This window comes from Bos javanicus, chromosome 22 (assembly GCF_032452875.1).
Source record: "Bos javanicus breed banteng chromosome 22, ARS-OSU_banteng_1.0, whole genome shotgun sequence".
NCBI classification, from domain to species: domain Eukaryota; kingdom Metazoa; phylum Chordata; class Mammalia; order Artiodactyla; family Bovidae; genus Bos; species Bos javanicus.
Window position 1 is genome coordinate 22,999,425 of NC_083889.1, and position 25,137 is coordinate 23,024,561.

Here is a 25,137-nt window from a genome sequence, read left to right on the forward strand (position 1 = left end):
TTGGGTAGTGTGGGTCTGGACAGGCCCGCTGATCTCCCCCAGTTGCCTCATTTTTAATATTGGAATGATAATGGTGCCAACCGTTAAGGACCACTGTAATTTTTCAAAAAGAAAATTCTTTGAAGTGCCTGGCCAACTCCAGGTGCTCAATATTGCTCCCTGCTCTTTCCCTATGATTGGTAAAGGTACAGATCCATAAAGAAGATTTTAAAAGTTTCCGCAGGGTCCAACCTATAGTTAGTGTGTGGAGTGGAAGGAAAGGGGGTAGATGTGGGCACGTGTTTGCAAAGCAAGACAAGAGACACAGGACATCAAAATTTTTTCTAGTCCCTTAAGTGCAACTCTGGTTTTTAATTTCAGGGGCACTGTTGGGAGTCTTCTGGTTCCTTAACAACCAGAAACTGTGGGTTTTGTAACTCAAGCATAGAAGCCCTTTGGCCATAAAGGGCTTCACTAGCCACTTCATATTTTGTCTTTTATTTTTCCTAAGCATACAATGACTCAGAATGGTATAAATTAAAATTTAGGGATCCTAGACAAGTTTGGGGACTTGGATGGCTAAACTGGGAAGCTCAGCATCCTTCTCTCCTCCAGTGGTTTCAGGGTCTGGCTTCACAGGACCTGGCCATCTGATGTCTGAGGATAACCAGGGTTTGGGCAACCTGCCCAGGAAATGTGAAAATCACACAGGCTACAAAGAGAAAAGGCTCAGCAGACACTGTGCCCAGGCACAGCTTAAATGATTGGAAAGAATGGGCCTGTGTCATTAGTCCTGCTCCGGTAGTTACTGACTGTCACTGAGGGACAGGCTGAGAAGAACTCTTTCAAAAGCAGTGGAGTAAAGGAAAAAAGTAGAGAAGATCAACACAATTAAAAGTTGATTCTTTGAAAAGGTTCATGTAAATAAACAAAAACAAATACAAATTTCAGTCCAGAAAAGGCTTATCTATAGAGATAGCACGTGGACTAGTGGCTGCCCGAAGCTGTGTGAAAACATGGCTCCCCACCCTCAAAGTGGGACCATTTGGGGGTAATGATAATGTTCTAATGCTGGATTGTGGTGATCATTTCACAACTCTAAAGTTACTCAAAATCCTTAGACATACACTTCAGTGTATTTAAGCAACTGAATTTTATGCTATTTAAATTTTATCTCAGTAAAACTGTTAACAAACACAGGATATAAAAAGAAATAACCATAGATACAATAGACATTTATAAAGACTGATAGGCTTATCAACAGCTATATTGTATTGGTTTTGTGTGTTCAATGGAAGTGGATCAATTCCTAGAAAATTAGAAGAAGAAATGGATGTCTTGATGAGTTCAGTTATTTTTAAATGGTAAAGTCTGAGGCAATTGCACGTCCAGATGTTTCCACTGGTAGTTCTACCAAACATTCAAGAAAACGTTGATTCTTTGTTATGTAAGTTGTTCAAGGAAAAAAAAAAAAGAGCAAAAGCTATGCAGATCATTTTGTGGAGCTAGAGTAGTCTTAATTCCAAATATAAAGAGAAGAACAGGAAAAAATTTATAGTAATTATAGGCACATTCTATTTATGAAAATTTGTATAAAATACACTAACTTAATTCAACAGTGTACAAATATATATATATATATATTAGTAAACAAATCTATCTCAGAAATATAAAGTACTAAACAGTGGAAAACTCATATGATTATGACAAATGATGTCCCCAAATTTTTTTAAATGGTTTATGCATCTTCAGGATGAATCTGGAAAGTCTCCACCTTGGAGTCTTCCCAGGTAACCCTGGTCTGCATTGCCAGGGTGTTTGGGTTACTGAGGATTTGGAGACAATCTGGGTGTGCATTTTTAGAACAGTGGTAGGTTAGTCATTTTGGACACACGTCCAGAAGGATTTTGCAGCAGAGGAAGCAACAGAACATGGAGAGATCTTTAAAACAGTAAAAACAGAGGAAGAAATTATAGGATACATAACATTACCATGTACAGAAATTGAAAATTCATGCACATAGTACAACAAAACACATTTTGTAATAGTGTATCAAATAGAATGCATGCTAAACATTGAAATGTTGAGGGAGGGAAGCATGGTGCATTGAAGGAATTAATGATTCAAGGAAATAGCCCAATCAGAAATCATTTACTATCAGCTGAAGACTATAACTAACTTAACCCCTTTTCAGGGTCTTACGGAAACATGATCTCTTTCACACTCTAAGTAATTCTCTTCACAGACTTTAAAGCTGCTTTCTTTGTTAAATATTTGACAAGACTCATTTTACACTTGGATTGAGTTGTCCATTGTTCAAAACAGTGACTCACAGGTTTTCATATAAAATAAAATAACCAGAGGCATTTTTATAATGCAGATATCAACAGAGTTATTTAATGTTTACTTTGCACAGAAAGGAAATATCTCAAAGTTTAGGTATTTCCCCAAAAGTGCTATTAGCAAAACTGCATGCATTGTCTGTCTCCCCTATGTTATAGACATGTATACATACATATACAGTAATATACACGACCCACTTTGCTTTGGGCTGGGAAAAACATCCTGTAAACCAGTATTTCTCAATCTTTTTTTCATTCTTTCCCATTCCCCCATAGAGTCTTTTTAGACATATTTTCCTAGTCAACACAGTATTGTGAAATTTTAATGTAACATATGTACTATATACTTACATACTGTGGCCTTTGGGAGAGTCACTAACTGTTGTAACATCTTAGACTATTTTCAGCCTCCCAAGAACCAGTTTTCACCTTCTTGGGGACAATATCACTCCCACTGAGAATGCATACCATACACTAAAGCCAGTTTTTAAACCAGGATTCAAATCCAGTCTCATAGGAGGTTAAGATTCCAAGAACTATTTCCCCACCTTTCCATCTGAAATCCTTCCTTCATCAATTCATTCTTTTGTGTTCATCATTTTCTATTCTCATCCTGTCTGTTTTCTAAGTAGCAACCATTTTGAAGACACAACGTATTAGGAATACAAAACATCATTTTAAAAATTAAAACACAGGACACCTGCTAAGAGCAGTATGCTTTGCTGAACATTGGAAAGAATTGAGAGTTGAGTCAGCTGCAGGCTCATCTCTCAGAGGAGTTCAGAACTGGTGGGACTAGAGAAATGGGTACAAAAGAGAGAAGGAAGGTGGATGGGGAGATAATTAGTGTGGGTTGAAACCTCAAAGTGAAAAACTGGAACACTCTGTTATCACCATATCATTAAATTTATTCAGTCTTTCTCCTGGCAAGAGGAGAGAAAAAAAGGACAAAGCAGATAAGTTTGGATAGGAGAGATGTTCATTCATTCATTCATTCATTCATCCAACAGACATTTATTGAGAACATGCCATTTGCCAGGTCCTGTGTTAGGGGCTGATACAGAGACTCATTGTACGCATTGAGTCTTTCCCTGTGTGCCTGTCCTTCTCCTGGGGAGAGTTAACATTCCAGCGATAATAGCAAAAACTCCTCTGCCGTGTCAGTCACTGCCACACTGGCCCCAGCATCTCCACTCTGGAAACAAGTGTTGTTTCCTGTCTCAGCCTGGGCTGTCAGCAGCACAGTAATGAGTCCAGCACATAGTATAGCAAGCAGCCCAGGCTCCCCTGCGACTGCCTGACAGTGCTTAGAATCATTTGTCACACAGCCGAACAGTGAGCTCCAAGCCTTAGCAAGGTGGCAATTAAGAAAATTCAAGCATATCTTCATTTACCCAGTGGAGTTCTTTATTCTTGACAGTTTGTGAAATTGCAGTGTTAAGTAAAGAATGTTCTTAGCTTATTTGAAAACTCGTTAACTAGAAAATAATGCAGTAAATTTGTACACGTAAATGATGTTTATAGTTCTGTGCCACATCTGAAATTTCTTTCTTTTCCTTTTCTTTCTGTCATTCTCTGTTTTATTTTGTTTGCTCTCTGAATTTCAGGAGTTTTGTTGTGTTTTGCTTTTATCTTTGATTTTGAAACCATGTAATGTTTGGTGCTGTGTAAGATAATTCACCTCCTGCATATTCTGAAAGAGATGGTTATGAAAAGTTTCAACTTTGGGTCTAGGCTTTGCTGAGGAACTTTGCCTTTTAGTATTCCCATAATTGCAACTGATCCATTGTGGGGGTAATCTGCAAAGCCTTTCCAATTAGTTTTGGGATAGAACCTAACATAAAATATTTAAACCAAGGCCTCTATGCCCAAATGTTGTATGTTATTCTTTGTGTAACTGAATTATATTTTGTTCATTTTGTACCAAAAACCTGTTCTCTGAATAAGGACTAGGGCTTAAATCAGCTCTTTTTTTTAAAAATTTCTGGGTGATTGCATCAGTCAGTATAGGCTGATGACGCTGCATTAATGAAAGACCTCACATGACAGCTTACAAAAGCAAGGTTTATTTCTTGTTTCAGTTCAGTTCAGTCACTCAGTCGTGTCTGACTATTTGCAACCCCATTGACTGCAGCACGCCAGGCCTCCCTGTCCATCACCAACTCCTGGAATTTACTCAAACTCATGTCCGTTGAGTCGGTGATGCCATCCAACCATCTCATCCTCTGTTGTCCCCTTCTCCTCCCTCCTTCAATCTTTCCCAGCATCAGGGTCTTTTCTAGTGAGTCAGTTCTTCACATCAGGTATCCAAAAGTATTGGAGTTTCAGCTTCAACATCAATCCTTCCAATGAATATTCAGTACTGATTTCCTTTAGGATGGACTGGTTGGATCTCCTTGCAGTCCAAGGGACTCTCAAGAGTCTTCTCCAACACCACAGTTCAAAAACATCAGTTCTTCAGCACTCAACTTTCTTTATAGTCCAACTCTCACATCCATACATGACTATTGGAAAAATCATAGCTTTGACTGGACAGACTTTTGTTGGCAAGGTAATGTCTCTGCTTTTTAATATGCTGTCCAGGTTGGTCATAACTTTTCTTCCAAGGAGCAAGCGTCTTTTAATTTCATGGCTGCAGTCACCATCTGCAGTGATTTTGGAGCCCAGAAAAATAGTCTCTCACTGTTTCCACTGCTTCCATATCTATTTGCCATGAAGTGATGGGACCAGATGCCATGATCTTAGTTTTCTGAATGTTGAGTTTGAAGCCAACTTTTTCACTCTCCTCTTTCACTTCCATCAAGAGGCTCTTTAGTTCTTGTTTGCATTGTTCCAAATTGGGTGTGGCTCTGCCTTGCTTCATCCTGAATCTGGAACCTAAACTGAATAAACAGTTCCTGTTCAGGATGCTATTTGCTTCATAGAAAGAGGTATAGAACATGATAGAACCACCTGCAAGCTCTTCAAATTTCTGCTGGAAAGTGGCACACACCATTTCTACTCATGTTTCATTGGCCAAAGCAAATAACATGGTGAAATACTACAGCAGAGGAGTGAAGAAATAAAACTGTTCTACAAAAGGCTGCAGCAAAAGTATCTTGAAGAGTAACAATCTAAAAGTAACTATGGAAGGTGTTAGACTTCAGCTTCCTTGTGTAAAAATGGGAAGATGAAAGTGAAAGTAGCTCAGTCATGTCCAACTCTTTGCAACCCCATGAACTGTACAGCCCATGGAATTCTCCAGGCCAGAATACTGGAGTCGGTAGGGATCTTCCCAACTCAAGGATCGAACCCAGGTCTCCTACAGTGCAGGCAGATTCTTTACCAGTTGAGCCACCAGGGAAGCCTAAAATGGAAGGGTAGGATTGGTTATATCTGAAAACCCCTTGCTTCTAATAAAATGAGTGTGTAATATTTGAGAAGCTGGGAAAGGTGCATGTTGGGAAATCCAGTCTGAGATTGGATTGCCTCATAATCTGAGGCATGCTAAATCCTTCCCGACAGAACCTGCCATTGTCGATGGACTAAGGCAGCAGGGAAGATCATATTGCTTCAGGACCTTGGGAACCTGATGACGGGTTTGTAGGTAGTTTGCTTGCTCTACTGTTTTGGTTACCAGCAAAGTGGTCATTGTCCACTTTGTACAATATGAAACAAAGCATACATTGGATTTCTTGAGGCATAAACAAGCCATATTTGGGTATGTGCTGCAATGAATTTTAGCACATCTGTTTAACGACCCTGCATGTGAACTCAGAGTCAGGGCAGTCAGTGACTCTGGGCAGCGCCTAGGGCCCGGGTTTCTCAACCTTGGCGGTGTTGTCACTGGGCAATTCTGTGTCCTGAAGTAAAGTGAAGTGGTAGTCGCACAGTCGTATCTGGTTCTTTGCGACCCCATGGACTATAGCCTGCCAGACTCCTTTGTCCATGGGATTCTCCAGGCAAGAATACTGGAGTGGGTTGCCATTTCCTCTGTGCCCTAGGGGCTCACTTATGTGTTGTAGAATAAATATGTGGCAGCTTCTCTGGTTTCTACCTGCTAGATGCCAGTAGCATCCATGCCCCAAGTTGGGACAACCAAGAATGTGCCCTGCCGTTGTCAGATGTCCCCTTGGGGACAGGGTCGCCTTGGGTTGAGAAGCACTGATCTGGAGGATGTGAGTTTTGAGCCACTTGAGCCAGCTGACTGTGGCTCCAGCACACTGCCTGTGCCTCGCAGTAATGAGTCTCTGTGTACTTCATGCTTAAAAGTGTTCAAGGATGATCAAGAGTCTGGCTCTCCCAGGTTAGTAATTACCTCAGCTGTTATTAATTTTTCAGATCAACCCAGTCAAATGAGTCATTTTTATCTCAATCCCTCCGCCATGGATGATTGATTCCGCTTCCATATTATTTCTAATTTCATGTAATGTCAGATTACAATAAAGAAGTGTTCAATGCAAGTCTTATGTAAGAGTCATTACAAATAGGTTTATTCCTCAGCTCTAAATAGGAATGGGTGAAGGGTTTTATATCACTTTATTGAAATAAATGTCTCACCAGAAGTAAAATGCTTGAGCACTCCCCAAATTGATAGAACAATATGAAAATCCCAAATAAGTCAATACGAGGCCTAATCATTTTTAAATATGCTAACAATCATATTTATGATTTGCTTTAATTTATGATGTACAAATTAGAGCACCAGTTCATTGGAAAGCACCCTAAGTGTTAGATATAATTCTTCTCACTGGAATTCCTGGACTGTGTTTGTTGGATTTCTGTGGTATTTGCTCCTATTTGAAAATAGGTCAAGAGTTCCCTGCTGATCTTGGGGACAAACCTTGGCAGATACAAAGTAGTGCAAAAGGAATGGGCTTTTAGCCTAGCGAGTATTTGAATCCCTGGCAATAAATTAGGCCTGTGGATGGCGTAGCCCCTTACTCGGCTTCCTTGGGGTCCTCCCCCCTGCTGTGTGCCAGGAGAGCAGTGGGGAACTGGAATGCTGCCTTGCTCATCGTGTGATTCCACTGCAGCATGACTGTCATAAGCTAGTCAGGGAGAGACAGTGGTAGCGCCTGGGGGAGTCAGGGGTGGGTGAGGAGGTGAGGAGACCGTTGACTGCACCACCGGGCGGCGTCCAACTCCAGGGATAGGGATCGAGGTTCTCTTCAAGATCAGAAGTGCTCTTTCCCAGAAACTGTGCATTGGTTTTAAGGGCTGAGCCAACAGTTAAGCACTAGGATTCACTATGTTGAAAAAGCCATGATGAGGTGTTTTTCTTAGTCACCACGTGACCACAGTCCTCACCTGGCACAACTACACGGTCGTGTAGAGCGTGGATTCTGTAACCAGACTGTATTGGTTCAAATCCTGGTTCTGTCTGTTACTGGCTTGTCATCTTGGGCCAATTACTTAACATCTCTGTGTCTCAATTTCTCCCTCTGAGAAAAAGAGGATAAAGTAATAAAGCTTTCCTTAAGTTTTGTAAGGATTAGATCAAATTGTGTCATTTGTCTAAAATCGTAAGTGCTATGTGATGTTGACAAGAATATCTGTAATCTCTATTTTTTTTTAAAGGTAAGCTTCTGCTAAGATCCTTCTAAATAGAGTTTCCAGATTTAATCAATGAAAATGCAGGATGGTGTGGTGAATTTTAATTTCAGTGCCCTAAATTATAATCTTTTAGTGTAAGTTTGTTCCATGCAATATTTGAGTGTCAGATCAGATCAGTTCAGTCGCTCAGTCGTGTCCGACTCTTTGCGACCCCATGAATCGCAGCACACCAGGCCTCCCTGTCCATTACCAACTCCCGGAGTTCACTCAGACTCACGTCCATCGAGTCAGTGATGCCATCCAGCCATCTCATCCTCTGTCGTCCCCTTCTCCTCCTGCCCCCAATCCCTCCCAGCATCAGAGTCTTTTCCAATAAGTCAACTCTTCGCATGAGGTGGCCAAAGTACTGGAGTTTCAGCTTTAGCATCATTCCTTCCAAAGAAATCCCAGGGCTGATCTCCTTCAGAATGGACTGGTTGTATCTCCTTGTAGTCCAAGGGACTCTCAAGAGTGTTCTCCAACACCACAGTTACTTTCACTAAAAAAAAAAAAATAAAAAAAGAACAACTACTACTGCTATTGTTTGTCAGGCACCAATTCTTAAGAGAGTGTTCTAGTCACTTCACTGGTACTCTGGATGGTGTAAAATGATATATTCTTCAATCATGCCTCATAATGCTTTTTTCTGGCCCTCATTTATAAACAGCCTCCTTCCATCCTTACTAAAAAAACATGCAATTCTTCAAATACTCCAGAATACAGACATAGTCCCTACCTTCTAGAAAATCTCATGGTAAGGCTCAGTTCTTCGAATCAGCTTTTTCTTATTAATTCCATCTAGCTCATTCTCTCTCTGCAATTTTTATTCTATTTGTTGTATCAATTAGCAGACAGTTAAATGTTTTCTTGAAAAGTTTTCTTGTAACTTCCATGGACTTCCAATGTTTTGTTTTACAACATGAAGCAAGAACTGTCCTATAAATATAAATTTGGATATTCTCCAATTTCACAGACACTGAGTGTTCCAAGGGCTGATGAATAGGGCACACGCGTATGCTGACACAAATGCCCATCAGTTCAGTGCCTCCTAATTTGTTCATGTTTAAGTTACAGTGGCCTGAAAGGCTTTGAATAAAGTGGCAGAATGCAGATGATCAATCAAATTGCAACCCTTTAAGAAGGAAGGATTGAGATGAATTTTTTTCACATAAACTTATATTTTGCAGAGTCAGATTTGCTTTTGGAAACCAGAAAGATGTCTACAGTTCATAGCTTGACTCCTGGGCACATTATACTGACTTAATGCCCCACCATTTATGGTAAAATTACAGTGTCATTTCCCTAGAGAAGCTGGCAGTAAAATGCATATGTGGATCTCTTAACGCTGTTTCAGTTCATCTTCTGCTCCTTTTCGATAAAGGATCTGTTGAGAAGAATGAAGTGATTTTCCTGTGCTTGTCAAGTGACATTGAAAGATTCTCATATGAAGTAGAATGAATTTTCTCCCTCGCTATTTGTAGACAGTGGTATTCAATATCAACATTTTATTTTGGAAAACCGCGCAGTCAAGACACTCATGATTTCACATTATGCCTCCCAGTCTCATGAATGTCAGATCTGAAACTCCTGCCTCACGTTTCTCCCTCTGTTTTAGCACTTTCGAAAATGGTTTCTCTGAGATGTGGGATGACTTCCTAGGGTTTGCACAGCTTGGGAGGAGTATCTGTTTTCCTTCCTTCTTACAGGAACAGGGTGAAGAGAACAGAAACATATGCTAGAGTCTTTGGCATCTTTTAAAGAAAACTCCATAGAAATGGAGGCCTTGTTATTAATAACAGTTTCTGTACTATGCTTGCAGTGGTGTGTGGGCTCGAGATTCACAGTAGCTTCAGTGCAGTGTTGTGGGTGGTTCTTTCTGCCCCTGAGCTAGGTACTGACAGAAAGATAACACAGCACAGCAGGAAGACTCAGGGAGTAGTCTCATAAGGAATGTGGGACAGGCTGGATCACTCAGCACCCTTTCAGTTGTGACAGTGTATGTTTCAAATACGCTTAAGTAGGAAATCCAAGTGTCAGATTCAGGATCCGTGGGCTAAACCCACGTCATCCAGACCGTGTGTCTCTGTATCTAGACTCTGCTTTCTTCTCAGATGGGTTCTCTCCATGCAGTGACCAGGTGGTCACCAAAGCCCCCAAGCTCACATCCTTCTCATGATTGCATTTGTTATTTAATTGCTCAGTAGGGTCTGACTCTTTGCAACTCCATGGACTGTAGCTCCCCAGGCTCCTCTGTCCATGGGATTTCCCAGGCAAGAATACTGGAGTGGGTTGCCATTTCCTTCTCCAGGGGATCTTCCTGACTCAGGGATCAAACCTGACTCTCCTGCATTGGCAGGTGGATTCTTTACCACTGAGGCACCAGGGAGGCCCCATAAATGCTGAGGGAGGCTATTTACTGGTACCACCAGGAGAATTCATACAGGAGTCTCTCAATGACCTAGCATGGTGCAGTTTCATATCTCTTGGTCAATCACAAAAAAGATGAATGGAGTAATCTGATTGGCTAGACTTGGGTCCTAGCCCTGGAGATATGAAATTACTGCCAAGAGCCACACATGCAAAGAAGAAAAGATTGGGGCTTTCCCTAAAAGATGGGACAGTATACAAACCACAGATGTTTTGTCTATTTATTGATTTACTTACACACAGACTCCTATCGCTACTATACTTGTTCTTGATTGTAGCTTAATCCAATCCATGGACTCTAGGGTAGCAGACTCTAGGGTATTTATGGATGGTGCTTAGAGTCAATTTCCCATCTCTCTCAAGATTCTTTAGCTCCATAAAGGTCTGTTTTCCTCCTATAGTCAAATAGTGAGGAAAATCTGTTCTGTGGCTTTTAGTTGAGGTAGTCTTTACATACAATTTGTTTCCAACTGGACAGCTGCAAGATTCCCTTGGTCTTGTGTAGTTGTTTCTGCAAAGGGAAAGGAGGATATAGGATTCATGGAATTAATCCTTAGAGTCAGAAAGCTTGAGACCTAGAATCCCAGCTGGATTATTATTTTTTTTCTAGCTGGATTATTAAAACCTAAAGGGTGCTTTTGTTTTTAAGAGAGTCTTGGAGACCCCTTCATTTATTTATCAAATATTTCTGAGTGCACTATGCACCAGGCATGGTTTTGGGCATCAAATTCAGGGAAGGAAATAAGGCAGACTACAGCCTGGTTCTCATTGAGCTTGCATTTTAGTGGAAGGAGGAGAATATTATCACATAAAACAAATCGGAAAATCAGAACGAGGGGATATGAGAGTCCCTGAGAGGGTGACTCTTAAGAGGAAATTGAGGGAAGAACTCTGGGGAGACCAGTCTTGAGCCGGCATTTGAATGACAAGGGGGAGCCACAGGCTCAAAGATTTGGGGAAGGAACATTCCTGGTCAAAGACTCTGAGGTGGGAAGAAGGCTGAGTGATGAGCAATGGAAAGAAGGAGGAAATCAGTCAGCACATCCGAAGCTGTGTCCAAAAGACATCATAGTCCAGTGTGAGGGATCAGGTTTTTGTAATGAGTATAAATGAGAAGGTAGCTTATTTGGAAGGGTGCTTCTTGGTCTGACTTGAGTACAGAAAAGACCATTCCTGCTGTTACAGGAAAACCAGACCATGTATAGCAGTGGTTCTCAAAGTATGGTCCCTAGACCAGCAGCAGCAGCATACCTGGGCACTTGTTACAGACGCAAATTCCTAGACCTGTTCCAAAAACTCCGGGGTGGACTCTGAAGTCTGTGCTCTAATAAGGCCTCAGAGGACACTGACACACAATCAGGTTGAGAACCCCTGATGTGTAGGTGAGAGCCACAGGAGGAAGACTCCTTGGGAAGGACTGCAGCCATCCAGGCAGGGACAACGTAGTTTATCCTAGACCTGGGTGTCAACTGTGTAGATCAAGAAGGACAAATCCAATGCAAACTTGATAGGAAACATTGAGAGGACCTGCTAATGGATTGGAGGCAGGGAGATGAGAGAAAGAGAGATTAATTCCTGAGTTTATGGTTTGAGTTGCTGCCGGACATAACCTTTGCTTCCCCCATGCCGTGGCAGCATAGGCAAAACAACAAGGACATGGATGTCCGCACTGGGAAGGGTGACAGGAGCCACACAGCCCAGTTACATCCTGGCTCTGCGCTTAGTACTTCTGTTTCCACGGTAAAGTCACTTCCACTGAGTCTTAGTTTTCTCCACTGTGAAATAGGGTTATTGATAACCTGCTTCAAAAGCTGAACACTAGAGTAAGCATGGACTTCGTGATCAATTAACCACCCTATACATGGAAATTGTTGCCATTAACGTTGTTCATCCTGGAAGATGCGGGTGATAAGGCAGGACCATGGAGTCACACACTGTTTTTGAAACTCTACTACACAGCCCCCTTTAATGATATCTGTCAATCATCATGATGAATTCCAATTTATAGATAGCTTGTAATTCTAGCAAAATTACAAGGTCTTCTAGCAAAGTCTTCTTTACCTTGAGGGGAATGTGTGATTAATTTCTGTATTTAGAAGATGTTCTTCCACACACAGAAACACACACACATAAGACCCCATGCTAAATGTTCAGTGGTGGTGGTGGTTTAGTTGTTCAGTCATGTCCAACCCTCTAGACCCATGGACTGTAGCCTGCCAGACTCCTCTGTCCATGGAATTTCCCAGGCAAGAATACTGCAGTCAGTTGCCATTTCCTTCTCCAGGGGATCTTCTCGACCCATGGATCAAACCCAGGTCTCTTGCATTGCAGGTGGATTCTTTAAGGACTGAGCCACCTGGGTAGCTCCAAACATTGGTAGAACACAAAAATATGTAAAAAATACCTGCTATTCTTGGAGAGCTTACAATCTAATAGAAGATTAAGTGTATATGGAATAACAGAAAGAACATAATCACATTCTACACCATTCAGAAAGATAAAGACTTCCAAAGGCCACCCCGTCCTCCTTAAAACTTGCTTAGAATTTGTAATGTGTTACCAGTGCACCAGAAGTCCTAGTTGGAGTCCATACTCTAACTTCCATTTGAGAAAGAGAATCTGAAACATCACAAGTCTCAAAAGAGAATAAACAATGAGGAACCTCTTTCAAAACCTAAAGATGAGCAGATCTAGCTGTGAATTTTGAAAGAGAAGTAGAAAAGTACCTTCTGTGCACCCCAGACCATTGTGTTAATTATAATCTCAGGCAGTTTTCTAGACCATAATATCAAAAGAAAGCTAAGGCAGGTCTGAAACCATGCTGTACAGAAGCAGTCCATGCTTGAGAAATTTATCTTAGATTTACCCAAATCTGGCAGTGAACACTCTGAACTGTGCTGGGACTGTTTTCTATTAATTAATTGCACCTGGTGAGTAGGTGGATTATGGCCAAAATCTTAAGGGCAGTTGGAAGGCAAGGAGGATATAACAACCTTTGAGAAATGAGATTGTGCAGGCTTCTTGCTTGTGAAGGATGCAACACTGCATGAATCACGTAGCAGCTGGAGTTTCTGTAGAGAATCCAGGGACCCCTAGCAAGCCAAGAGCATGCTCATTACCTCCTGCTTTGAACATCACCTTAAAATGGGTATATAAATGTCGTTATCCTTTGCAATGAAAGAAACTTTGCAGCTTTTTGCTCTGTCTGTTGCTGTCTTTCCATGAATCATGTCCATTGCAACAAGCCACATAGATGGCTTTGGAGCAGTTGTAAATGGAAGGAGTTATTGCAGCAACCAACCACTAGGCCTGACCAAACTTGTTTTCCTTTGTTAAAGGGCTGCCAGAGCAGAAGATAAATGTAGAGGAAGCACTGTATTGAAGTTCTAGAAAAGCATTGACTAGTTATTTCATCATGTGAGTAACTGTCCATCACCTGTCCATCACCAACTCCTGGAGCCTACTCAAACTCATGTCCATCGCGTCAGTGATGCCATCAAATCCATCTCACCCTCTGTTGTCCCCTTTTCCTCCCACCTTCAATCTTTCCCATCCTCAGGGTCTTTTCCAGTGAGTCAGTTCTTCACATCAGGTGGCCAAAGTATTGGAGTTTCAGCTTCAACATCAGTCCTTCCAGTGAACATTCAGGACTGATTTGCTTTAGGATGTACTGGTTGGATCTCTTTGCAGTCCAAGGGACTCTCAAGAGTCTTCTCCAACACCACAGTTCAAAAGCATCAATTCTTTTGTGCTCAGCTTTCATTATGGTCAAACTCTCACATTCATACATGACTACTGGATAAACCACAGCCTTGACTAGACGGACCTTTGTTGACAAAGTAATGTCTCTGCTTTTTAATATGCTGTCTAGGTTGGTCATAGCTTTTCTTCCAAGGAGCAAACGTCTTTTAATTTCATGGCTGCAGTCACCATCTGCAGTGATTTTGGAGCCCCCCAAAATAAAGTCTGCCACTGTTTGCATTGTTTCCCCACCTATTTGCCATGAAGTTACGGGACCAGATGCCATGATCTTAGTTTTCTGAATGTGGAGTTTTAAGCCAACTTTTTCACTCTCCTTTTTCACTTTCATCAGGAGGCTCTTTAGTTCTTCTTCACTTTCTGCCATAAGGGTGGTGTCATCTGCATATCTGAGGTTATTGATATTTCTCTCGGCAGTCTCGATTCCAGCTTGTGCTTAATTTAGCCCAGCATTTCTCATGATGTACGCTGCATATAAGTTAAATAAGCAGGGTGACAATATACAGCCTTGACATACTCCTTTCCTTTTTTGGAACCAGTCTGTTGTTCCATGGCCATTCTAACTATTGCTTCCTGACCTGTATACAGATTTCTCAGGAGGCAGGTCAGGTGGTCTGGTATTCCCATCTCTTTAAGAATGTTCCACAGTTTGTTGTGATCCACACAGTCAAAGGCTTTGGTGTAGTCAATAAAGCAAAAATAGATGTTTTTCTGGAACTCTCTTGCTTTTTCCATGATTCAGCAGATGTTGGCAATTTGATGTCTGGTTCCTTTGCTTTTTGTAAATCCAGCTTGAACATCTAGAAGCTCACAATACACGTACTATTGAAGCCTGGCTTGGAGAATTTTGAGCATTACTTTGCTAGCGTGTGAGATGAGTGCAACTGTGTGGTAGTTTGAGCATTCTTTGGCATTGCCTTTCTTTGGGACTGGAATGAAAAATGACCTTTTCCAGTCCTGTGGCCACTGCTGAGTTTTCCAAATTGGCTGGCATATTAAGTGTAGCACTTTCACAGCATCATCTTATAGGATTTGAAATAGCTGAACTGGAATTCCATCACCTCCACTAGCTTTGTTTGTAGTGATGCTTCCTAAGGCCCACTTGACTTCGCATTCCAGAATGTCTGGGTCTAGGTAAATGATCACACCATCCATCGTGGTCATCTGGGTCATGAAGATCTTTTTTGTACAGTTCTTCTGTATATTCTTGCCACCTCTTGTTAATATCTTCTGCTTCTATTAGGTCCATACCATTTCTGTCGTTTATTGTACCCAACTTTGCATGAAATGTTCCCTGGTATCTCTAATTTTCTTGAAGAGATCTCTAGTCTTTCCCAGTTTATTGTTTTCCTCTATTTTTTGTATTGATCACTGAGGAAGGTTTTTGTATGTCTCCTTGCTATTCTTTGGAACTCGACATTCAAATGGGTAAATATTTCCTTTTCTCCTTTGCCTTCTCCACACATACTCACAAAATCAAAATGCAAATCTAGACAGAGACAAAAAGCTTGCAGTAGAGAACAGAACACATTGAGAGCTTCATGAAGTTGTTGAAAAGCCAGTGCGTTTGGGTGCAGATGAATGCACTTTCCCTCATGCCAAGCCCGTGCTTGTGACTTTGCACAAGATGATTTACCCAGTGTCGTAGGACAGGAGGGGGCAGTTTCAGGAGACACGCCAACTCAACACCAAGCAAGCAAAAATGAGCAATAGTTTGGTTCTGTGAAATGGGAGGCAGCATCTTGCATAGTAGTTTTACAAGTGAGAAATCAAATAAGATACATCGTGAGGTACTCCAAGCTAGTTCACAGGGAGCCCGAGTCTAAAGACCAAGGGTACAGCATCAAATGTACAAGAATTGGCAGAAAAGAAGCAAGGTTTGATCAAACAATTGGTCAAGAAACAGACCCAAACACATTTCTTGGTGCCCCAGACAACTTTTAAATTTGTCTGTTTAAAATTTATTTTTATTGAATTATAGCTGAATTACAATGTTGTGTTAATTACTGCTCTGCAGCTAAGTGACTCTGTTATACACATATATATCCAGGCAGGTTTTACCTGGACTCTCTCATGTGGCAGGTCTTTCCAGGGGCACCTTAAAGGTGCTTTAATTGGGGAGGGGATGTCCTGAAGTGAGAACCCAATAGAGGAGTAGAGTGGCTAGTCATCTCAGGTTTTCTGACATTGAGAGACCTTCCTGGGATGTGGACTTTCACTTTTAAAACCAGGATAAGTTGGTCACCCTAATAATAAAGGGACTCAAAACCATGTCACATGAAGACATATTGCATATTTTTTCACTAGAATCATAGTCATAATGTCAGTAATAATAACTAGCAGTTACTGAGCACTTGTCATTTTGGCAAGCTGTCTGTTAAGCACTTAGGTTAGTGTCTTCACTTTAATCTTCACAGCCTTGCTCATAAGGAGGAAAGTGAGGCTTGCGTGTGTACTGTGTGCTCAGTTGTGCCCAGCGCTTTATGATCCCATGAACTGTAGCCCACCAGGTTCCTCTGTCCATGGGATTTCCCAGGCAAGAATCCTGGAGTGGGTTGTCATTTCCTTCTTCAGGAGATCTTCCTGACCAAGGATTGAACCCACGTCTCCTGCTTCTTCTGCATTGACAGTTGGATTCTTTACCACTGTGTCACCTGGGAACCCCAACTGAAGCTTAGAGTGTCTAAATAATTGCCCAAGGATGCTTCTGGTAAGTGGTAGAAGCCTGATTGGAACCTGAGCAGTTGAATTCCAGAACCTGCAGTCTTGAACCTTTCAGAGAATTGGAAAGGATTCCAGTAGCTGCTTCATTATTTGAAGGGATACAATGGGAGAAAGACTGGGCTTATTTTATGAAACTGCATTGTCAGCATGTATGTAAAGTCAGAGAGTGGAAGAGTTCCAAATACCTGAACTTTCCAGAGTGAAACAAGCTTCTCCAGAGGAAAGAATGCCCTGCATTTGGTGGGACTGCTTAGAGAAAGCTCAAACATTGCATAACTGGTTTCATCTTTAAATTCCCTTTAACGATTGGATGCTGCTGTTTTTCCATTTATATTTCTAGCAAGGTCAAAATCAAGAAAGGACTCCTCAACACATACTCACAAAATCAACTTTAAGAACACAATAAAAAGGCAACTTATTTTACAACAAAACTCATGATTTATCATAAATCCCCATGCTTTGTTAATAAATGCTGATGTGCCATATGCCCCCTTGCGTTTAAGTTTGAGTGTAAATCATAAAAAGTCCATAATATCCAAAACACTTTATGTGTTTTTATGATCACAGAAGGCTGCCTTGCCTTCCATTCGTGATTAATTTTTTTTGATGGCTCCCTCTAGATCTTAGAAAATAATTACAACTAATGAATGATCTGCAGTGGCAATAAAGCAATGAGCATATTGTTTCCTGTCTGGGCTCCAAGCTTGATCAAAGGGAAGACTCCCTGAGAAGCAACTCACTGATGTTTTGTTCTTCACTTCCTGACCACCCACTGAGACCACGTGACAGCTTTGGGGGAAATCATGCATTAAGATTTTTTTAACACTCAAAAATACAATTAGTCAGTATAAGTGCTGTATCCCCAACAGAGAAGGATTCTAAGATCTGCACTTTTATTTTCTCTTACTAATCTTCCTGTATCAATGAGATCCTGTGTTCATTAAACCAGATCTGCTAATCACAAATATCAAATAAAGCAGAGTGACTGATGTGCCAAGGCCTTCCTTGGTGGTACAGTGGTTAGCATCACTGTCTTCTAGAGGGGCCCATGTTTAAAAAGCAAGAAGGGCACTAGTATTCTATTGTATCATATTTTTTCCAAGATAATTGATGTGTTTTAACAGATATTATACTGAATATTTTATTCAAGGTTTATCTAGTCAAAGAAAAGTAGAAAAGCAGACTTCAGGTTAAATAAATCCTTTGGAGGCTGGAAGGTTGAATTGTGAGGTGTTTCTGCAGAAAGTAGAACAGAAGTGAAAATCTGGGGGAGAGTCAAATTTACTTGCATTCATTCTCTATTGTGTATTCTGTGTCTGCATCAACAAAAAAGTTCTTGACATTTTTGGCTGGCTTAATAACTCTGTTTAATTTGACCCAGTCAAGCAATTAAGAAATCGTAGTCAATCAAAATAGAAGCTTTGTCTTCTTTTGCTTTTCTTCTGCAAATGACTTTTAAAAAATAAATCGCATACATTAAAGATACAGCCAGAACGAATTAGCTTTTAGCATCGACCTCAGTGGGGATTTAGATGATAATAAAAATACAGTCAATTCTTAATTGCTTTGAAGCTGATTACATTTGGGGCCTTCTAAAGAGTTTCTTCCTTCCTTCATTTCCTGTTTTTCTGTTTATAGGCTCCAAGTGGGAAGGAAGAAACCACAGATGCTCCAGAAGCACTTTTAAAAAGACTTTCATGTAGAAGAGTTGTTGAGAGTTGGTTAGATTTTGATCATCCAGGTTCATTGGTCCAGCAAATTGAAAGTTGCCGATACACTTCCAGAAACTAAAGTTAGGAAGCTTCTGTGTATTTGCTGTCAGTATTGACTTCTCTGATGGCTCAATGGTACAGAATCTGCCTGCAATGCAGGAGACAAGGGTTTGATCTCTGGGTCAGGAAGATCCCCTGAAGGAAGATGGCTCATATTTTTTAATTGAAGTATACTTGATTGACAGCGTTGTGCCAATCTCTGCCACTGCAAAGTGACTCTCTTATCCACACATATACATTCTTTTCTGTTTTTACACCCTTTCCCATTATGGTTTATCACAGTTACCGAATATAGTCTTAGTGCTGTACATTAGGACCTTGCTGTCTATCCATTCTAAATGTAATAGTTTTCATTTACTAAACCCAAATTCTCAGTCCATCCCTCACCCTCTCCCCCTCAGCAACTGTGAGTCTGTTCTCTATGTCTGTGAATCTGTTCCTGTTTCAGAGATCTGTGCCATATTTTAGATTTCACATATAAGTGATACCATATGATATTTGTCTTTCTTCTTTTGACTTACTTTACTTGGTATTATAATCTGTAATATGATATTCTCAAATGGCATTGTTTCATTCTTTTTTTTATGCTTAAGTGGTATTTTATTGTGTATATGTACCACATCTTTATCCATTCATCTGTTGATGGATGTTTAGGTTATTTCTGTTTTGGCTACTGTGAAGAGTGCTGCTATGGACATAGGGGTACATGTATCTTTTTAAATTATACTTTTGTTCAGGTATATTCCCAGGAGTAGGATTGTTAAATCATATGAGAATTCTATTTTTAGTTTCCTGAGGAATCTGTATACTGTCCTCCATAGTAGCTGTATCAGTTTACTTTCCCTCCAGCAGTGCAAGAGGGTTCTCTTTTCTCTGCACCCTCTCCAGCATTTGTTATTTGTAGACTTTTTAACGATGGCCATTCTGACCTGTTTGAGGTGGTACCTCATTGTAGTTTTGATTTGCATTTCTCTAATAATTAGTGATGTTGAGCATCTTTTCATATGCCTACTGGCCAGCTCTGTGTCTTCTTTGGAACTGGACTGACAATACAAACAGAGGCTTGAAAAGTTCTTACACAGTTGGGCTCATCCTCTCTGCCATCTCTGCTGTTGACATGAGAAAGTCATGACCCAGTTGACCTGCTGATTCCAGAAGGAAGATGATAATTATGGACAGTACAGCCAGCTTGACTCAGCCATCCTGAAAGGACCACCCCACTCAGCCTGCAGACTGATGAGAAACCAGATGTGACTGGTGTCTTATGTCTTCAGGTTTTAGATGGTTTGTTACACAGCATAAATCATTTTAGTGAGAAAAAATAGCTAATTAAATCCAAATAACACTCCTCAGGTATGTTTATACAATATTTTTCACTGAATTCAAGATTTTTTTTTCAAGTAAGTTATTCAGAATTCCTAACTCCAAATTTCCAAATGTTTTCTTTCTCTACTTCCACTCACCCTTCTGACTTTAAATCTTCTTAAGCCATTTCTCCTGTAAGCTCCACAAGCTTCTCTATCAGATAGAAACAAGGTGTTTTGCCTTGCCAGTGAAAATTCTCTTTGGGATTCTCTTAAAACTCATCTGCCATCAAAGGGCACCACAGGTGGTTTGCATAGCCATGGAGGGTGACATCAATTTCCAGACATCCAACTCAGTGGGCTTCCCATGGGGTCTGCAGAGAAAAGGAATGGAGGGGCACTCTCAGTTCTACAGTATTTGTGAACTGGAGATATTTTCCTTCAGGGGACAGACAGAATGAAACAGGTTTAGGCACTCATATATAAATAAATGTTCTCTTCAAAGGGAAAGCTTTTTTATAGAAATCCATAAATTAAAGCTGAGAGTAGACATATAGGACTGAAATAGTGTGTATAATTGCAAGTCAAGATGTTTAGCCTTTGATCCCAGATGGGCTTGTTTTCTAAATGGGCTGGGCAGTCTGGGATCAGGCTGCAGTTTACAGCCAGCTGAAGATCATATGAAGAACTGTCTTCTGAGAAGGGGTACTGACCAGCATCTACTCTTCTACCCTGCCTTCTTGGTGGCCCTTTATTGCCCCATGTCTCTGAAGCAGCAGTGTGGAGCAGTGGTTAATAGTGCTAACCCTGGAGCCAGATTGCCTACATTCAAATCCTTTTTCTAGTAGTTAGTGTATAACTGTATAACTTTGGGCAAGCTGCGCAGCCTATCTTCTCATGAGGTGATACTGAGGATTAGATTAGTTAAGACACTAGAAGAATTCTGAGCACATATTAAGCACCCTGTAAACATCTACTGTTGCTATCATCCTTGTGTTACACCTATAACTATTAATGCTGTTTTGGTGCAAACCCTGATTGTCTTCTAAGAACCCACCCCTTTCTGTTCTTGAGTTTATAGCTACAAATGCTGGCTCCACCCTGCTTAGTCCTGCCTCTCCAGTTAAAGAGTTGTCATTACCTGGCACAGTGATGCAGTGAGGTTTGAGTAAGTGACTCAGTCTAACCAGCGAGTTAAAAGCTTTATTTATTTATTTTTTTTTTGAGGTGGGGGAACTGTTATTTATTTATGTATTTTTGGTTGTGCTGGGTCTTCATTGCTACCTGCAGACTTTCTCTAGTTGTGGCAAGTGGGGGCTAGTCTTCATTGTGATGCTCAGGCTTCTCTTATTGCAGAGCACAGGCTGTAAGTGCGGGGACTTCAGTGTTACAGCATGCGGGCTCAGTAGTTATGATGCATGGGATTTGTTGCTCCAGGGCATGTGGGATCTTCCTGGATCAGGGATCAAACCTGTGTCCTCTGCACTGGCAGGAAAATTCTTATCCATTGCACCACCAGGGAAGTCCCAAGCTGTAAACTTGAGGTTTGGTGGGGTTGTGAGAGAGAAGTATGCTTTCTGTTCCACTGGAAATCAACTCATAAGGAAAAATATTAGATTGGAGCCCATTACAAAGAGCAGAGCCAACAAATGGAGCAAGAGCAGGTCCTGATGACAATGTTTAGACCCCTAGATTATGCCCTTCCTCCTATCCATGGAGTTTTTTTTCTTTAATGTGAGGCTATGAATTTCCTTTTGGTTTAAATGAGTTTAAGTTGAGTTTAACAGAAAGAGACCTTACACTGCTTAAAATTATTTTTTTCAGGAAGTTTTATTGAAACTTTGGTTCCTTCTTAGAAGCTTTTCTTGTAGATTCAAGGTCATTTCCGGCTTCCTAGGTGGTGTGGTGGTAATGAACCCACCTGCCAATGAAGGAGACATAAGAGACACACATTTGATCCCTGGGTCAGGAAGATCCCATGCGGGAGGAGATGGAAGCCCACTCCAGTATTCTTGCCTCTAAAACTCCATGGACAGAGGAGCTTTGTGGGCTACAGTCAATGGAGTTCCAAAGAGTCAGACACAACTGAGCTACGGAGCATGCATGCACTGACAAGGCATTTCAGGTCAAACTTGAATAAGCAAACATTAATTAATCAAAATATGACAATTTCATTGAGATTGAACTACGAGGAAGTCATTTTAGGGTTCAATTCAATTTAGTCACTCAGTCGTGTCCGACTCTTTGCGACCCCATGAATCGCAGCACGCCAGGCCTCCCTGTCCATCACCAACTCCCAGAGTTCACTCAAACTCATGTCCATCAAGTCGGTGATGCCATCCAGCCATCTCATCCTCTGTCGTCCCCTTCTCCTCCTGCCCCCAATCCCTCCCAGCATCAGAGTCTTTTCCAGTGAGTCAGCTCTTCGCAGGAGGTGGCCAAAGTACTGGAGTTTCAGCTTTAGCATCAGTCCTTCCAAAGAACACCCGGGTCTGATCTCCTTTAGGATGGACTGGTTGGATCTCCTTGCAGTCCAAGGGACTCTCAAGAGTCTTCTCCAACACCACAGCACAAAAGCATCAATTCTTCGGTGCTCAGCTTTCTTCACAGTCCAACTCTCACATCCGTATATGACCACTGAAAAAACCGTAGCCTTGACTAGACGAACCTTTGTTGACAAAGTAATGTCTCTGCTTTTGAATATGCTGTCTAGGTTGGTCATAACTTTCCTTCCAAGGAGTAAGCGTCTTTTAATTTCATGGCTGCAATCACCATCTACAGTGATTTTGGAGCCCCCAAAAATAAAGTCTGCCACTGTTTCCCCATCTACCTGCCATGAAGTGATGGGACCAGATGCCATGATCTTCGTTTTCTGAATGCTGAGCTTTAAGCCAACTTTTCACTCTCCACTTTCACTTTCATCAAGAGGCTTTTTAGTTCCTCTTCACTTTCTGCCATAAGGGTGGTGTCATCTGCATATCTGAGGTTATTGATATTTCTCCCAGCAATCTTGACTCCAGCTAGGGTAGTTTTACTTTTATAGGGTTTGGGGGTATAGCAGCTTATAGTGGAAATCACTGCCTTGTAGCTCTGCCCTGGGTTGTGTACTAAACCTTGTCAAATCTAAGAATTCATGGAATATAAAACTGGCAAATAAAGCAGCTGTGATCTCCCGCCCCCACCATGAGATACATTCTGGCAGTTTGCAACTAGATAAAATAGTGGAAGTCCCTTGTCAGTATAACTCAGTTTAAATGTATTTTCAGATTAATAGACTTAGTTATCCACTTTACCGTAGGAACATAAAAGGCAAGGCTTGACATTATCCCTTCTCATTAACATGGAAAGGGATTAAAAAGTATTTCTTTCTTTTATTAATTTTTATCACACTATAGTTGCTTTACGATATTGTTTTATCTTCTACTGTATAGTAGCGTGAATGAGTCATACATATACATATATCCTCTCCCTTTCAGATTTCCCTCCAAGTTAGGTCACCACAGAGCATTAAGTAGAGTTCCCGAGGTGTACAGTAGTTTCTCACTAGTTACCTGTTTTGTGCATAGTAGTGTATACATGTCAATGTCAGTCTCCCAATTCCTCCCACCCCACCCCTTTCCCCTTTGGTATCCATGTTTGTTCTCTATGTCTGTGTTTACATTTCTGCTTCACAAATAAGGTCATCTATACCATTTTTCTAGAGTCCACATGTATATGTGTTAGTATATTTGTTTTTCTCTTTCCAACTTACTTCTCTCTTATGATTTTCTTTAGGTCCATCCATAACTCTACAGGCGACCCAATTTCATTCCTTTTTGACCATGCAATATTTCATCATATATATGTACCAAATCTTCTTTATCCATTTCTCTGTTAGTGGATATTTAGGTTGCTTCTGTGTCCTAGCTATTGTAAATAGTGATGCTGTGAACATTGGGGTGCATATGTATTTTTAAATTATGGTTTTCTCGAGTATATCCTCAGTTGTGGGATTGCTGAGTTGTATGGTAGTTCTTTTTTTAATTTTTTAAGGAAACTCCATGTTGTTTTCTATAGTGGCCAACAACAGTATAAGAGAGTTTCCTAAAAAGAGTTTCTAAGGAGGGGTGGGGTTCCTAAGTACATGAGATTGTGAAATGGCAAAGTTTGCTTTCAGTGAGCTATTTCCTACTTCCCCTTCTTAGGCATGGATTATTTTTCCTCTTTATTCTACATCCTCCCTTCTGAAATGTTTGTGTTTATACAGTTAAAGAATTTCTGTTGTCTTTTCTACTAATGGTCCCATTTATGTGGCCCCGAAGGTGTATGCATAGTCCAGGCTGGAGTAATTCCAGTCCTCCCCCTCCATAGCCACAGTGATTGATTAAAGGTTTGGGCATGTGAAACAATGTTAGCCAGTCACAATCCTTTGGCAGATTTTTCTTTTTATTTGAAACTGAAGAGGAAGATTCTTTGCTTGTATGGTAACATCTATTAGGGTGTGAGTCCATAGATGCCTGTAGCCATGGAGAAAACAGATCAGCAATAGTAACAAGTTATTCTTGGAAACATTCAAGGCCTCAGTCCTGTTTACTCCTGAGGGAAGCTTTATCTCTGAAGGAAATGGCAACCCACTCCAGTGTTCTTGCCTGGAGAATCCCAGGGGCGGGGGAGCCTGGTGGGCTTCCATCTATGGGGTCGCACAGAGTTGGACACGACTGAAGTGACTTAGCAGCAGCAGCCCATGAATTTGTTATGTAAGTAAATAAATATGTCTTCATTTTTTGAAACAGAGACTTTGGGTCTCAGTTCTGACATGTAAAGAGCTGGGAGACATCTTCTCATCCTTAAAGTAAGAAAACCAACTCAACAAAATGAAAATCAATTAATTTTCTTTGGCTTTTATTCCCAAGAAGCAACAGGCTTTGGAGAATCCACTCTTTTATGAGCATAACTCTCAGGAACCCCATTAGATTCTCTCATGGCTCTGGAAGAGGCAGGGGGAAATTAATCACAGTAAAATTCACCCAGAACTTGTATGTAACAAAGATATCCTCTCCAGGAAAAAAGATTTTGCCAGAGCCTTATCCCAGTAGGGGAAAAACATTCCTCTACCTCGAGACCCTGAAGCCTTCCTGTCTGTCTTCTGGGGAAGTGTCGGGGCTGGAGCAAGGGGCACATTGAACAGGGGTCAAGATTTCAAGGAAATTGATAGCAAATGCTATAGGCAAGGAAGGGAGTAAAAAGCAGGTATAAAATTTTATACCCCTGGAGAAA

At 41.0% G+C, this 25,137-nt stretch overlaps 2 long non-coding RNA genes across 2 annotated transcripts in view; one reads left to right on the forward strand and one right to left on the reverse strand.

Annotated features, from left to right (window-relative positions):
* The window catches only part of LOC133235198 (uncharacterized), a 306,595-nt gene that overhangs the window by 240,343 nt on the left and 41,115 nt on the right, over window positions 1–25,137 (forward strand). The window lies entirely within an intron of this gene.
* Window positions 10,434–25,137, reverse strand: part of LOC133235197 (uncharacterized) — a 44,603-nt gene continuing 29,899 nt past the window's right edge. The window contains exon 3 of the long non-coding RNA XR_009732473.1: window positions 10,434–10,833. This is a non-coding gene — a long non-coding RNA (uncharacterized LOC133235197). The remainder of the gene's footprint in view (window positions 10,834–25,137) is intronic.